We start from the raw sequence: 15700 nt of genomic DNA on the forward strand, positions 1-15700 counted from the left end.
ATAGTTGTTTTCAACTGTATTTCCAAAATAACCCCCAGGCTCTCTCAGCCTGTGACAGTCTCACCTTCAAAGCGCCAGGTCACATGGAACCCGACCAGCGGCCGCAGCCTGTGCTCACAGCTGGCCTGTGAGTGCTCCAGGCCTTCAGAGACACTTGAATGGGTGAAAGGGGCATGAAAGCACAAACTTACAATTATATAGTCAGTAAATCATGGGATGTAATGTGTGGCATGATACTGTAGTTACTAACACTACTGCATATTTGAAAGTTTCTAGGAGAGTAAATCTTCAAAGTTGTCATTAGAGAGTTTTCTGTAGTGGTGTGGTACCCACACCACACAGTTGTTACCCAGATCATGTCTATAAATATTGAGTCGTTTTGTTGTATACCTGAACTGAAAATCATATCTCAATGATGCCTCAATAAAAAAAAAAAAAAAGATTAAAAAAGATACAAGTCCAAAGAAGAGATAAGGGCAGAGGGAGCAGGATGTGTACCCAGAGGGAGGCCTCCTGAAGCTGATATGGGCAGAACTGGAATCTGATGAAAGAGAGGAAGGGAGGAGAGTAGCTGGGGGTGCTCTGGACCTCAGCAGTGTTCCTGGGCTGGTGGGGGTCACACAGGCATGCAGTCCCAGGGGACAGGAGTGCTCGCACCATCTCTTCACTCAGCACCGCATGAATGAAGCCAAACGGGTCCAGGAGCTCATGTGAATGATGCCTCTGGGCAAACTTGGCAAACAGCTAGGCCATTTGCCTGTGGAAGGATAATCTACTGGGCTTTCCAAGGACATAGGGGCAGAGAGATATGAGGTCAGCAGAAGAAGTTTGCACCTGTTATCTCCTGCCCTTCATACCTGGGCTGGGTCCCTGTTATTGAAAATTGTAACAGCTGTAATAATAGTAACATGTACTGAATTCATACCTGTGCCCCCTGGGTGGAGCCCTTCTAGAGCATTCCTAACTTAATCCAAAAAACGACCATATCTGGAGTATGCCATTATTTACTCCACTTGGCAGACAAGGACACTAACCTGAGGCATAAAGAGTCACAAATTTCAGGGCCTCCCTGGTGGCACAAGGGGTTAAGCACCACACTATGAAGCAACCCGCAGCCTCTGCAGCAGCATGAGTTTGATCCCCAGCCGGCCAGCTAGCAACTCACATGGCACAGCAGACCTCTCCTGTCTAGCCCGCTGCTTCCCTCAGCAGGGTATTTCAGTCAATCTGCCTGTTCTGTTCCCCGCTCTGACTCTGGTGAATCTTCTCACCCCCCACACCTCTGGCCTGTATCCCAGCTCTTGTATGCATAAATAAATAAATCTTTAAAAAAAAAAAAAAAGAGAGAGCGCGTTACAAATTTAGTAAGTTGGGGAGCAAGTGCCCAGGGTGGAATATTCTAGAAAAGTCATAGCATTGAACCCCCACCCAGAGACTCCCAGGACCCCAGCCATCACCTTCATCTGTGGAAGATTCCAGCTGGAAGAAGCTGGTTGACCCCTAAGGGAGCATCAAGGTCAGCTGCCCGAGAGGTGAGCCTTCTGCCACACAGGCCTCTGCTCCCTGGAGCACACAAAGCCCCCCAGGAGCCAGGTCACTGAGCTTCCGGCCCAGGGGCAGGCAGCAGCTTCTCAGCCAGTTACTGATGACAAAACCCGGCGTGGCCCATGCAGGCCACACGAGGTCGACCTGGACAACCCACCCTGTTCTGGCTTCCAGGTGGATTCTGAAACAGCCCAAAGGGAGTGCAAAGCCGAGTCCAACCCACCATCCCTGCAGGCCCCTCCAGGTCTCCTCTCCTGACCCACCTGCCACCTCTCTGGACTCCCAAAAGGTTTCTTGTTTTTATATCAGGCTCCATATACTTCCCGCTTCCTTCTGGGGCTTCTCCTGGGGTTGGAGGCAGGCAGCTGTCTATGTTAAGTCAGCACCTTGTGAGGAATCAAAAAACTCATCTAGAACGGACATTTCCACAGAAAAGGGAAACAGTGCATTGTGTTCTGTCCCTCTGAGAAATACCTTCCTGGAATAGCTTAAATTTCTCTCCCCCAGCCTACCTTAAAGGTTGTTATCTTGAGATCACTAAATCCCCTAAAAGAGATGAGATCTGAGCAGATTTTGTATAATAAACCCTGTACATAATGCATTTAAGCTGGTAGCTCAACCATGCAGATTGATTTATTGGTTCTGTTGTTACAGGAAAGCTACATAGAGAAACAAATTTGCTGACCCTTAAGTTTCTCCATCTCCCGCCTTGAAAGTGCTCATCTGGGTTGGTGCATATCGCCCCCTGGTGGCGGAAGGTGAGCTGTTGTCTCTATGGTCTTTCCTATTCCCCAGGGGCTGCATTTAGCAAATATTTCCTTTCCCTGGGCTACTTTTAGTGTTCTGACAGCCACAGCATTCTTTCTGGAATAGCATAAACTGCAGTCACTCTCCTTCATTACTCTCCTCATATGAAGGGCTGAAGGGCTTTTGCCCACTCCACTGAAATTGCTGGAACACAAGCAGCCAGTGGACCTCAAGGTCTGAAGCTGCATATCAATTGGTCACCTGGCCTCCAGGCTGTTCCATGCATCATCCACATATGCAGCCAGAACGACCTATCCCAAATGCACCGACCCTGGGGCCTGCCCACTGTCCAGTCTGCCTTGTGCTCCACAACCTGGGACATCTCCAGGAGTTTGCTGAAGATGCTGACTCAGCCTGCAGGGTCTGCCACCCTCCTTTGCATGGCCAATATCACCCATCTCAGGCACTGGGCACTTAGGACCACACTGGGGGCCTCCCAGCTCTTGGGGAGCAAGACCCACTCCAGCACCATTGTCCTGAGCTTGCAGCAACCCCTCAGCCCATAGTGTCTGAATCCCCAGTGCCTACCATAAAACCCAGCACCAAGTAGATACTGTGAAGGCTTGTGAACCTGACTTAGAAATTTACAAATTACAGGGTCTCAGCCTTAGTCTTTGGTGAGGCAACTGGAGTTGCTAAAAATCACACTTGGGGCACATCCAAGGTGCCCCCAGCTGAGCCAACAGCTGCAGGTCCTGGAGACTGGAAGTGGAGCTGACTTGTGTCCTAGTTTAAAGTATCTGGCTCCTTCCTGTCTGTGAAATGGAACCCCTGATTCCCCATCCTGGGGTTGCTAATGTCCCAGCTGTGAAAAGTGTGTCTAGATCTCCCAAGACCCTGGGCACTGAGCCTGGATGTCCCATCACCTAACACATTGGTACAGGGGGCCTTGCTGCCCCAGCCAGATAAGATGCTGGCAAGCAGTTAAGCAAAGGGCCTCACACCATGGGGCCGAAGATTTCCAAAGAGTCTCACACCGTGGGGCTGAAGATTAATCTATAACCTATAAGCATCCCTTTGTTTTCTGATGAATAAAAAAACCAAAGTCCTTAAGTTTCATGAAGCAACAATCCTGTGTTAAGTTGTATGGACACTAAAAATCACCAGCATTAAAGCAGGAATGGAACCTCAATTAGTCATCATGCACTAGAGTCAGTAAATAAAAGAAACAATAGGAAAACAAAATGTTCCTAAGATCTGAGGTCCTTCACTTTGTTTTCATACTGTTGTATCAGTTTCCTTTTTTTTTTTTTTTTTTTTTAGCTTAACAATAGACATTTACTTCTCGCAGCTCTGGAGGCTGGACATCCCAGGTCAAGGTTTGGTTTCAGGTGAGACATTCTTCCTGGCTGGCAGGTGGCCACCGTCCTGCTGTGCTCACAGAACCTTTGCTTTGGTGCCTCCTCTTATAAGGACACTAATTCTGTTGGATCTGGGCTGTACCCTATGGAGTTCATTTAACTCAGTGACTTCCTCAGAGACCCATCTCCAAATACAGCCACACTGGGGGCCACAGCTTCAACATAGGTCATTTAGAAGGACACAGATGTCCAGTCCATAGCACTTATAAAGTGTTTAAGCTTGGAGATGAGCACATCTTAACTTCTGTAAGTATCAGTTTTGGGTTGGTATAAGTCTAATCAGAAATTGGGAGGTGTTGAAGACCAGCCTCGGCAAACTGGGTGTCAGGGGATCCAGAAGGATGGGACGGCATTGGCATAATTGAGAAGTGAGGCAGACACACACAATGCCTTGTGTTAGTATCTCCTCCTGAGGGTCTCAGCCCTCGCTGCTCCCTGCCCCAGGTTGCTCTCGTCCAGATCTCAGGTGGCAGCCCTTTCTCATTCTCAGCCCTCAGGGAAGTCCTCCTGGACTACTTGGTCGGAGGCAGCTTCCCCCGAGTCCCTGTCCCTCTCCATCCCATTACCTATTGCCCTTTGTTTAAGCCCTTATCTTATAGTTGTGAGTGCCTGTGTCTCTCTGCCTCTGTCCGTGTCTCTGCCTCTCCAGACATTGGGGCCGGGAAAACAGGGCCTTGCCTGGGTTGTCACTGGACCTCAGAGATGTCCACAGTGGACACTCGAAAATTGGTTGAAGGAATAAATATTTTCATATCAACAAAGCAAGCGAGATTGGAGAGGGGCTCTGGGCCTCCAGCCCCACTCTGGTGTGGGCACGTGACACCCCCACTGGACAGAGGCACAATAGAGGCTCTGAGAAATTTACAGGAGTCGCTGGAGCCCCCTGCAAAGAGGATGGGTTCTCTGGTGGCTTTTCCTCAGGCTTATACCCTGGAGAGGTTAGGGGTGCCAGGACTGTTAGGGGGAAAAGGATGTCCTAAAGCTAATTCCATACAGGCTTGTAGACTCCACTCCCCACTCCAGACCAAAGCCAAAAGACACTGGGAACTCCGAATCCCATCACCACCAAAGGGAAGGTGGCTGGGACCTGAGGGTGGGGTTAAGCAGCCAGGTGTGGTATAAAGCCAGACACGTGGGCTTTGGAGGGGATCCCCCATTTTGGCTCCCCACCAGCTCGCAGTGTTCGGCCAGCTCTGAGAGTGCCTTTGGGTTTCCAGGTCGGTGGATTGGGTAGGATGCATTAAAGACTTTATTTCCCTGTTTTCTCCCTGAGTTGTGCATTTCCTTATTTCCTTTTCCCTTGTAAATAAACCTTTTATTAACCTTTGTGTGTGCCTGTAGTGGAGTATTAGTAAGTCCCTTTTAAGCGCGAGGGTGCGGACCCACAGCCAGGCGACCCGTTTTATTTTATATCGGGGTTGCCCTATAACAGTTTGGCGCCCAACGTGGTTTCTAAGCTTCACCCGTGGTTGACCAGCCCAAAGTAATTTTTCTTGTGTTGGTCACCATAAAGCGCACTAGGTCTGTGGTTGTCCTATAACAGGACCAGACGGGGCAGGGGGCTGAAATGCATCCATGCCTGGGCATTGCTGTGCTGAGCGGCAAGGATGGCCCGTTCACAGGAGACACACGGCTTCTCTGCAGAGACGTGCATCTGGGAGTGGGAGTCTGTGGAAGGGTGCCAGAAAGCAGCTGGTCTCCGGCTGAAGGTCATGCAATAAGAAGAGTCTTTTGATGCTTAGGCTTTAGCTGATGGCTGTCAGTACACTCCTATCAGCTAAAGCCTAAGCATCAAAAGACTCTTCTTATTATATGGCCTTCAGCCAGTGACCAGCTGCTTTCTGGTTATCAGCTAACAGGGTTTTCTACCTAGAAACTTCTTAATACAGTTAACTTCATTTAAAAACTTTCCTAAGAAACTTCTAAAAAAAGCAAAAGAAGGACTTACTATAATCGTTGTCCTGGATTGCTTGTCAGGCATGTCTATGTATAACAAATTCTTTCCCATTATCAGGCAGGCCAAATTTACAGTGTTTAATTTTTAAGCAGGTAATTCTCCATGCCATGTGCTTATAATATTCTTATACATATACTTCATTGCCCAATGTATTTTCTGAGAGGTTTTTCTCTTTTTATGACCAAGAACAAAAAACAAAGGGATGCTTATAGGGTATAGATTAATCTTTAGCCCCACGTTGTGAGTCTCTTTGGAAATCTTCAGCCCCATGGTGTGAGACCCTTTTTCTTCAGCCCCACGGTGTGAGGCTCTTTGAGCTTCAGCCCCACGGTGTAAGGCCCTTTTCTTAACTGCTTGCCAGCATCTTATCTGGCTGGGGCAGCAAGGCCCCCCGCACACTGGGCACAGCCACATCCCACACCAAAGCCCATTTCTACTGGAAAAGTTGGCAAGCCAGGATTTCTCCTCAATACCACCATGCATATCCAAGCATTTTTGCAAAGCAAGAGAAATTAAACTGAAAAATTGTCTGACAGTAATGAGATATTTACAAATAGAACACTGAAAAATTAAGGCCATGAGTACTTTTATTAATACTATTTTTATTAGACAACTCATTACATCTCAGTTTTGCAGTTTTCTTCTCATCTCATTTTCCCAGGGTTTTGAACAGCTGCAGGCTGTGGACTTGGGGCCCATGCAGCTAGAGAGGCCAAGGGGGATACTCACGTCCTCAGAGTGGTCCAGGAGGTGGGTGGCTGCCCTGTGCATGTGGGCTCCAGGCATGCCAGGAACAGACCACGGCGTTTTCCTGGCAGTACAGCTGACACACAGCTCAGTGGCTGAGACACCAGGTGTGCCCTTCCCTCGCCCCCGGCCACCCAAGACACAAATCCCCATGGGACCATCCACATCTCCTCTGAGATCTGGGAGGCCTGAGCTAAAGGCCCTGCTTTCTCCTCCGGGAAGGGTCCTGTGAGGGAGAGGTCCAAGGTCACCCCAGCAGTGGTTCATGTCAGGGTGACTTGGAGCCTGGGGATACAGCAGCACAGTGAAGCTCAGTCCTACCCTGGAGAAACGTGCCAGTGGCTGAGGAGTGTGAGGGACATGGGCACTGGCTTGGGCCTAAGTGGTGTCCAGCTGGACCTTCATGAGCTCATTGACCTCAGGCGAGTTACTGAACCTCAGCTGTGCCTAGGCTGCAAAAAGAGACTAATTCAGAGTTGCTGGTAGGCAGTGGAGGAGGGGACAGGAAGGGGATCATTGGAGCAAATTGTTGGATTGGCAGGTGCTGAAAAAGTAGTTTAAAGTTATCACATGACCCAAAATTCCACTTCTAGGTGTATACCCCCAAAAATGGAAAATAGGGACTCAGATTCTTGTTTGAACAAATATATGGTCACAATAGCCAGCACTGTTCATAATAACCAAGAGGCGGAAACAGTCCAAACATCCTTCAGTGGATGACTGGATCAACAAAGTGTGGTACATCCATACAATGGAATATTATTTGGCTATAAAAAGGAATGACCCTCAAACCCAAGCTAAGCAAAATAAGCCATCCCCAAAAGGACAAATATAGCATGATGATATTTATATGAAATATCTAGAATAGGCAAATCCAGAGAGACAAGAAATCACTTAGTACTTGTGATACTAAGTACTCTCTCTGAGGGAGAGAAGGGAGTTGGCTGGGGCTTCCTCTAGTGATAATGGGAATGTTCTGAACTTAGTGGTGCTGGCTGCACGTTTGGTGAACATACCAGAAGCCACTGACCTGCACACTGGAAAAGGGTGAATTTTATAGTATATGAATTCCATCTCAATTTTAAACCTAGAATACTATCACTCTAGTACTTACCATTTAAATCATTAGAAAAATAACAAAATTGAATCAAGTATTAAAAAATAATAGACACCAGGACACTACTGGGCCCTGTTCCAGGCACACACTCAAGGCACCAGACTCCTCACATGCCGTGCCTCCTCCTCAGATGGGCTTAGGGAAGAGGGGTCACCTCTACCTCCCCCCAGGGGTATAAGCGGGTTCTTATAGCACCCAGTGACTCTCACGACAGCCACTCCCTGTGCCCAACTGTGCAGGTAGCCCCTCATCCAGGCTGCGGGCGGGTGTCCCTGAGCTGCCTGTCTGCCTATCCCCTGTGCAGGCCTCACTGGGGATGTCCAGTTGCCAGGGCCGCTGTCAAGTTCCAAGGCTGGATCATTTAAACAGCAGAATTTATTGCCTCACGTTTCTATTAGCTAGAAGGCTCAGATCAAGGCGTCTCCTGATCTCCCTGCCTGGCTAGCAGATGGCCGGCCGGGGTGTCCTGTCCTCACACTTGGTCCCATGGGGTGTGTCTGTGACCCATTTCCTTGGACACCCGTCATATTGGATCAAGACCCACCCTCATGACCTGATTTTGATGTGAACTTCTTTGATGACTATGTCCAAGTTCTCACATTCTGTTGGGGGTTAGAACTACTATGCTGGGGCAGGAGGGTGGTACTTTCCATGCATGGAAGGGGCAGCCCCTCACTTTGGAATGTGGTGGTGCTTGCCAGCTGTCTGTCTCAGGCAAAAGAGCCAGAAAGCCCGTGAACGTACCTGCCTTTCTTATTACATGTTTGCCAAGCTGTTGTGTACAGACGCAAGTGACCACTTTGCTCCCAAAGCTGTGGTCTCAGAGTCCAGCTGTCCTGCCTGCCAACACTGGCCCCTGGGGCACCAGGAAGAGCCCACCCGGGATCTTGTCCCTGCCCCCGCCTTAGCTCCCCTCCCCACAGCACAACTCACTCATAGGAGACTGGGAGGACAGGGACATGGGGGCAGTGGCACTGTGACCCCATCACTGGATGCGGGGGACCCACCCCAGATCCACCTTGACGATGTGACGAGGCTAGCCCCTCCCCTCTCCCTGGGCCTCATCTAGAAAATCCAAGGATTTGAATAACCTACTGGCCATAATACTCTAAAAGTACAGAATCGGGCCCCTCTGGTGGTGCAAGGGGTTAAGATGCAACCTATGAAGCTGTCCTCAGCCACTACAGCACCAGTTTCATCCCCGTCCAGGGAGCTACCCACATAGCACAGCAGACCTCTCCTGTTTCACCTGCTGCTCCCCTCAACAGTGTATTTTAGTCAATCTGCCTGTTCTGTTCCCTGCTCTGTGTCTGGTGAATCCTCTCACCACCACCCCCCCCCCCCGCATCTCTGGCCTATAACCCAGTTGTTGTATGCATAAATAAATAAATCTTTTTAAAAAATACAAGCACAGAATCAATTCTCAGTCTAAAATAATCCCTATCAATATTTCAATATTTCTTGACCTACTAAACATAGAGCTTCCATATGATCCAGCAATTCCACTCCTAGGTATTTACCCAAAGGACACAGAAACATCAATTCCAAAGAACACCTGCACCCCTATGTTTATAGCAGCACTATTTACAATAGCTAAGCTTTGGAAATAGCCCAAATGCCCAAAAATAGATGACTGGATCAAGAAGATGTGGTACATATACACCATGGAATATTACTGAGCATTCAAAAAAGATAAACACAGGCAATTTGCAGCAACATGGATGGCGCTGGAAGGGATCATGCTCAGCGAAATAAGCCAAAAAGAAAAAGAAAAATACCGGATGGTCTCACTCATAGCAGGAATCTAGAAAACTTAAATAAGGGACCAGGAAAATGAATAACTATAAAAAGTAAAAATCAAAATCAACAAACAACTATGAACCAGAGACAGTCTATGGGGGGTGGCGGGCGGGGAGGGGAGGGATTGGGGCCAAAATAAGGGGGTTGCAATTGTATGGGGAATATAAAAATAAAATTTATAATAAAAAAATAAAATAAAATAATCCCCATCGACTAAAACCATTAGCCATATCCAATGCCAAATTGTAACGCTGCCTTTGGCTCTAAGCAAATATTTCTGAAAAGGACCTAGAATCCCTCCTGGTTTGCTGGTTAAGTTGAAGTGCAGTTCTGGTTTTGAGGACAAGCTTGAACCTCTTGGGTGTGTTTCTTAAAATCATTGTTCACATGACCTGGCAAAATAAGTCTACCCACAGATTTCCTTCACCCTCACTTCCTAAAGCTCAGGGAGGGCCAGGAGTGGGGGGAGATAAAGGTCTTTGGTTTTGACCCTCCCAGAGAAGATGTGAAGGGAGCATTTGGGAAATCTGTTGCTGGGAACAGCTGCCCTGGGGGAACCACCCGGGAATCCACCAGAGGTGATGGAGTGCAGGGGCCAGAGGCTCGCGGGGCCTGGGAGGTCAGACAAGATGGTCTATCTCTGTTCTCCAAACCAAAGGAAGCCTAGGCTTGGAGAACATGTGGATGCTATGTGGTACCTTCTAGAATCTCAAGACATTGGAGGTGGGGTCAGGTGCAGATTCAGAGACCCAAGATCACCTTTGGATTTGGGAGCTGCTGGAATGGGGACGGGCGCCTCCACTCCTGATGCCTGCCAACCTGAACAGCCTGGATGTAAGTCGTGCATTTCTGGACAAAGTCACCCCATTTGAAGTGAACACCCAGGTTACTTGTAACAAGAGACCCCAGAAGCTCCTGCTGCCTCCTGCTAGAAGCTCCTCCAGCCCCAGAAATGCACCCGAGTGCAAACTGATGGCAGCAAGTTGCTTTTTACATGGATATTCATAAGAATTGAACTTGCAATGTTTTAAGGGGCATTTAAGACAGACCCCACTTTAAGAAAAATGTGTGTGCCAACCATTCCAACTTAGGGAAGCCAGATTAATTGGAGCTGCAAGTTTTCACGTTAAGACAGAAAGACAGAAGGAAAGGGAAGGAGACCCCTGGTAGGTCTTGGTAAAGAGGAACTTGCATTAAGCCAGCATGATTGCTTGGCTAGCCCCGGACTCAGTCTCACTTTCAGAGCCGTGCCATTTCCAGAGGCCTCCGCCCTCCTGGTCCCCCATCCAAACAGGCCTTGGCTCCAGCACGCCTCTGCTGTCTTGCTAAAAAAAAAAATCCTGTGTTCTCGTGGTGCCCTCTGGTGTCCATGCTGGAAAATGACCGAAAACGTGGGCGTTTTCTCTAGATACTGGAGTTTATCCTCTGAGTAGAAAGACCAGCATCACCTTGACCCTGCAGGTGCCTCTGCCACACATTAACCCTAAGAAAAGGAGACCCACCGCGTTTCCAGATCTTTCTCAGCTTCCAACTTCCCTGAGGGTAGAAGACTGAGGTTCCTTTTTGTGTTCTTTTTATGACATTTTTACCGAGAGCTACACCACTAGTTCATCCGCCAGTTCAGCACATGTTTTTATTAGATCATCTTCATCCTGAATCATAATCCCAGAATGAGAACTCCAGGAAAGATAAATAGTGCAAGCACTTTTGTGCAGGAACTCTAATCCTTGCAGATTCCATATTTCCGCTGTGCACAGAGGAAGCCGCCGCTTGGAGAACAGGGAACTTGAGTGAGCTGGAATCTGAGCTCTGCCCTGGTCCTCAGCCACCTTCCTCCACATGAAATGCTCACACCACATCAGCTGTTTGTTCACCTGCTGGTGTGGGTTCATGACATCACTGTTAAGAGTGGGTTTTCTGAAAGAACTGAATACAGGTATTCACAGAAATACTGGCACAAGAGCACCATGGGCTTTGAGTTTTCAGTGAGGAAGTGGTGAATTATAGGACCTTCGTTATGGGTGAAGAGATAATGGCTTATCCTAAACACTGATTTCATGTTTTCTAGGAGTTCCTTTTGAATGAGATTTTTCTCATCAACTGTTTTATCTAATTCATTCTTTATCCTCAAATAAAGTTGGCAATAAGCAAAGACTACTGAAAAAAAAAAAAAGAAATGTGTGTGAATGTTTGTAGCAATGTTACTCACCAGAGAGCCAATAGGTGGAAACAACCCAAATGTACATCAGCTGATGACCGGATCAACAAAATGTGCTTTATGCATACAATGGAATATTATTCAGCCACAAAAGAGGAGTGAAGTAGCAATACCTGGAACAATGTGGGTGAATCTAGAAAACATTATTGCTAATCAAATAAGTGAGCCCAAGACAACTACATATTGTATGATTATATGAAATACCCGCAACAGACAAATCCACAGAGACAGAATGTAGATTCGTGGTGTGAGGGGGTTAGGAAGAGAACTGGAGTAAGTGTTCTTATGGAGTCAGCATTTCCTCTGCGAATAATAAAGACATTTTTTCAATATACAAAGGTGATGATTGCATAGTATTGAGAATGTGCTAAATGCCAAACTGTACACTTGAAAAATGGTTCATCTAGGGCCTCCCCTGGTGCACAGCGGTTGAGCACTGGGCTGTGAGGCTGCCTGTAGCCTCTGCAGCGCCAGTTCGTTACCCGGCCGCCGGCGAGGGTCCCACAAAAAAAAAAAAAAAAAGGTTCATCTATGTTATGTGAACTTCATCTCAAAAAATTCCTGTTTAAAAAAACAGAACAAAGGAAAGGATCTGTTTAGGATTTTTGGAGTCCTACAATCTACCTTCAGATTATCAGTTTAACAAATAAATTCAACATGCACTTGTGACCAAAAAAAAAACCTCCCAGCAGGTTGGGTACAGAGGGAACACGTGAGGCAAGCCCACAGCTAACATCATACTGAATGGTGGAAGAGCAGAAACTCCTCTAAGATCAGGAACAAAGATGCCCACTCTCAACCCTTTTATTCAACTTAGTACTGGGAGTGCTAGTTGTAAGAGCGCACTCCAGATGGTTTTCTTTTCCTTTCTTTTCTCTTCTCTCTTTGTTCTACACTCCATGGGCCCTCACAGTGATCCCACCAAACACTTCAACCTTAAAATGTGTTAAGTTAGTTTGCAAATCGTGCAGGGAATTCTGCTCTTTCATACTTGTCTGGTTTTTACAAGGTAAGCAAATGTTCTTTGAATTTTCTTCTACTATTTTTCCAGAAAAATGTCATGAGGACTACTTTTGCATTTTCTGTTTCCAAAGTCAGCTTGACTGGGACACATTCTCAATGGTCTAGAGCAGGGATTAGCAACCCTGGCCCACAGTCCCAATCTGCCCTCCACCTGTTTGGGTGAAGTTTTCCTGTCACTCAAAAGGGCACTTCATGTTGCCTGCGGCTGCTCTCCCACTACAAGGACTGAATCGAGTAGTTGAAAGACCCGATGGCCCACCAAATCCAGACTATTTACTGTTAGACCCTTTGCAGAAAAAATACACTGTGACCCCTGGTCTATAAGATTAAAATATCAAATGTAATTTTATTTAAAATCTACAAAATATGAATTCTCCATAAAGAAAGTGAATGAAAGAAACTCTTAGAAAACTAAAATTTATTTTGGGTATATTTTCAATTATTTTTGAATAGTCGAAATAGCTCTTATAAAATTAAGTCAAAATAGAAATGATAACGAGTATCAAAGTTCTATATGAAATTATTTCAATCATGCTCTTTTAGTTAATAATGCTATTTTGAGATTTTAAATGTTCAATATTTTACAGAAATATCAATATAATGATCAGCAATTCGAGGGCTTGTGACTTGGGTAAGGGATCAGGATAATGCTCCTTCCTCCTTACATCTGGTCTTCCATACCGAGATTTCAGAGTAATAATAACTGTTTATTATTTCAAAATGTTCCTCAGTTGCCACATGCAAAATGTTGTGAATACTTTGCTAATTCGTGAGCACATCAGGAACCACGAATTAGAATAGCGAGAACAGTGAGGAGCAGGAGGCCCTGTGCTGGGAAACAATACCTTCACGCCTGATCTATTGTCTCCACGCCACCTCCGAAGAAGGGCCTGACGGGTTAATTAGCCTTTTCTTTCCTCGGAGTGTCCCCACCACCCCCACCCTCCCTGCTCTCTGAGGAGGAGTCTGTCTCCGGAGCTGGCAGGGCTCAGCCCACGCCCTGCGGCACTGGGAGCAGCTGTTTCTGCCTTGAGGACTCAGAGCAAAGGACTTGGGGAAGGGGTCCCTGGGACTTGGATGTTGAGTCCTCAGGGAGGGTGTTAAAGGACACCGTACACTGTGTCAGGCTGCGCCCCGACCCTCCTGTGACAGAGACTGCCGCTGTGTGTGTCCAGGCACAAAGCCCTACTTGCCGACTAGAGCAGAGAGAACCCCAACCTTGGGCGGGGCGCGAAGTCAAATAATTAGGAAAGACTGGCTCTCTCCTCAGCCCCAACAGGGGTCAGAGATATCAGCCAGGAGGGGCAGCAAGACCTTGGCTCCAGCCCTATACCTGGGGAGAGGAGTTTCTAGTCCTTCCCGGACAAGACGTGGGCTGGGCCAGGCCTTGTGCTTGTCCGGGCTGGCTTCCACCAGCTTCACACGGGTGAGCTCCTTTCCTGGACCACCAGTCTGAAGAGACCAGGCCGTCTGTACATCCACCTGAATCTCCGGCATGAAGGCACCAGGGAGGAGGAGAAATCCAATTTCTGAAGGCATTAGGGGCACCCAGGGTGGTCTGGTGATTCTCTCGGCAGTGGCTGTCCACCAGGCCCAGGCAGGGAGCCATAGGACTGCATTTAACCGAGGTGGGTGTAGGCGGGGGGTACTTTACTGTGATTCACCAACAGGGGAAGCGGGAAGTGAGGAAGAGGAAAGGAGAAAGGAGCAGGGGTGGGTGCCAGGGGTCAGAAGGGGTAGCTTTTGAAGGAGGAAGGACAGGGATGCAGGATGAGGCCAGAGCTTGTGGCCTCTCCTGGGGAGTGAATGGAGGCAGTGCAGGGAGCTTTATCTGCAACATCCTGGGGGGATGGAGGGGTCAGTGGGGGTATGGGAATCATTGACAATTATGATGGGAGTGTTCTTGGAGGAAGGCTAGTGCTGAGGGTGGTGGTTTCAGGGACTGAGTGGGGGTGGTTAAGCAGCTGGTCGCAGGCAGGGTTAGGGGATTTGAGCAGGACTGAGCAGAAAAAGTGTAAGAAAAGCCCACCCCAGGTCACCCTGAGAAGGATGTGGGAGAGAAAGTGCACCCCATTTTAGAGAGCTGCAGGGGAGCCAGTGTCCAGAGAAGAACAGATGGCAAAGGGAGGATTTCCAGGATTTGAGCAGGAGCAGGATGGGGCGAAAAGTAGGAGCAGAGCCACAGGGCAAGGAACAGCAATGAAGGCATGAGCATATCAGTGCTGGGGTCCCAGGTGAAGGGTAGTGGGACCTTGGGCAGGGCCAGAGCTCATGGGCTGCTGAGTTTGGGGCCTTTTAACCCAGCAGGTGGAGGCTAACACGGGGATGAACTTGTGAGTGCCCCCTGGCCAGGGAAGCCTGCAGAGGGGGCCCCAGAGATGTGCCAGATGGAAATTCCATTGACCCCTACTCATAGATACTGCTTTCTTTCAACTTCTGGGGGTCTCGCTGCTGCTGAAACTGGAAGATGCTTCAGGTCGGCTTAGGGAAATCAGGGCTGAGACACCTCAAGGAAGATGCTTCAGGTTGGCTTAGGGAGATCAGGGCAGAGACACCTCAGGAATATGCTTCAGGTTGGCTTAGGGAAATCAGGGCTGGCTTCCTTTAGGATGGGAATCTACCCTCACTGGTGCCAGATAAAGCTCCCTGAGACATTAGAGCAGTCATTCTCAGTCGCTCACAGGCTCACAGGGTGAACTTTAAAGTCCTAGGAAGTGGAACCCTTAGTGCCGGCCCCCGGAGACCTTGCCGAATTTGACTTCCCTATGATTCCTTTCTCTCCATCTCCAAATAGTACTTCAACTTTACTATTTTTCATCTAGGTATTTCTTGTCTTCCACGAGCAAATAGAATTCTACCCAGTCCCATAAACATAACCTGTTAGCATTGAAAACTAGCTGGAAAAGTCCTTTTTTCACCTGCTTCCCTTTTTTTTTCAGATCAGGAAACCAAGGCCTGTGGGGATGCAGTGATGGATCCAGCTCAGAGCCATGGCCAGTCAGTTTGCTCCCCTGTCCAGGCACAGTCCAGAGGGGACTCACGGGAGCCATCACCTGGTCCCTGGTGGGACTGCAGCTGTGGCGAACTGGGAGAAGCCAGAGACACAACTCCCATCCGCTGGGAGG

The sequence above is a fragment of the Talpa europaea genome (assembly GCF_964194135.1).
Source record: "Talpa europaea genome assembly, chromosome: 12".
In the NCBI taxonomy this organism is placed as follows: Eukaryota; Metazoa; Chordata; class Mammalia; order Eulipotyphla; family Talpidae; genus Talpa; species Talpa europaea.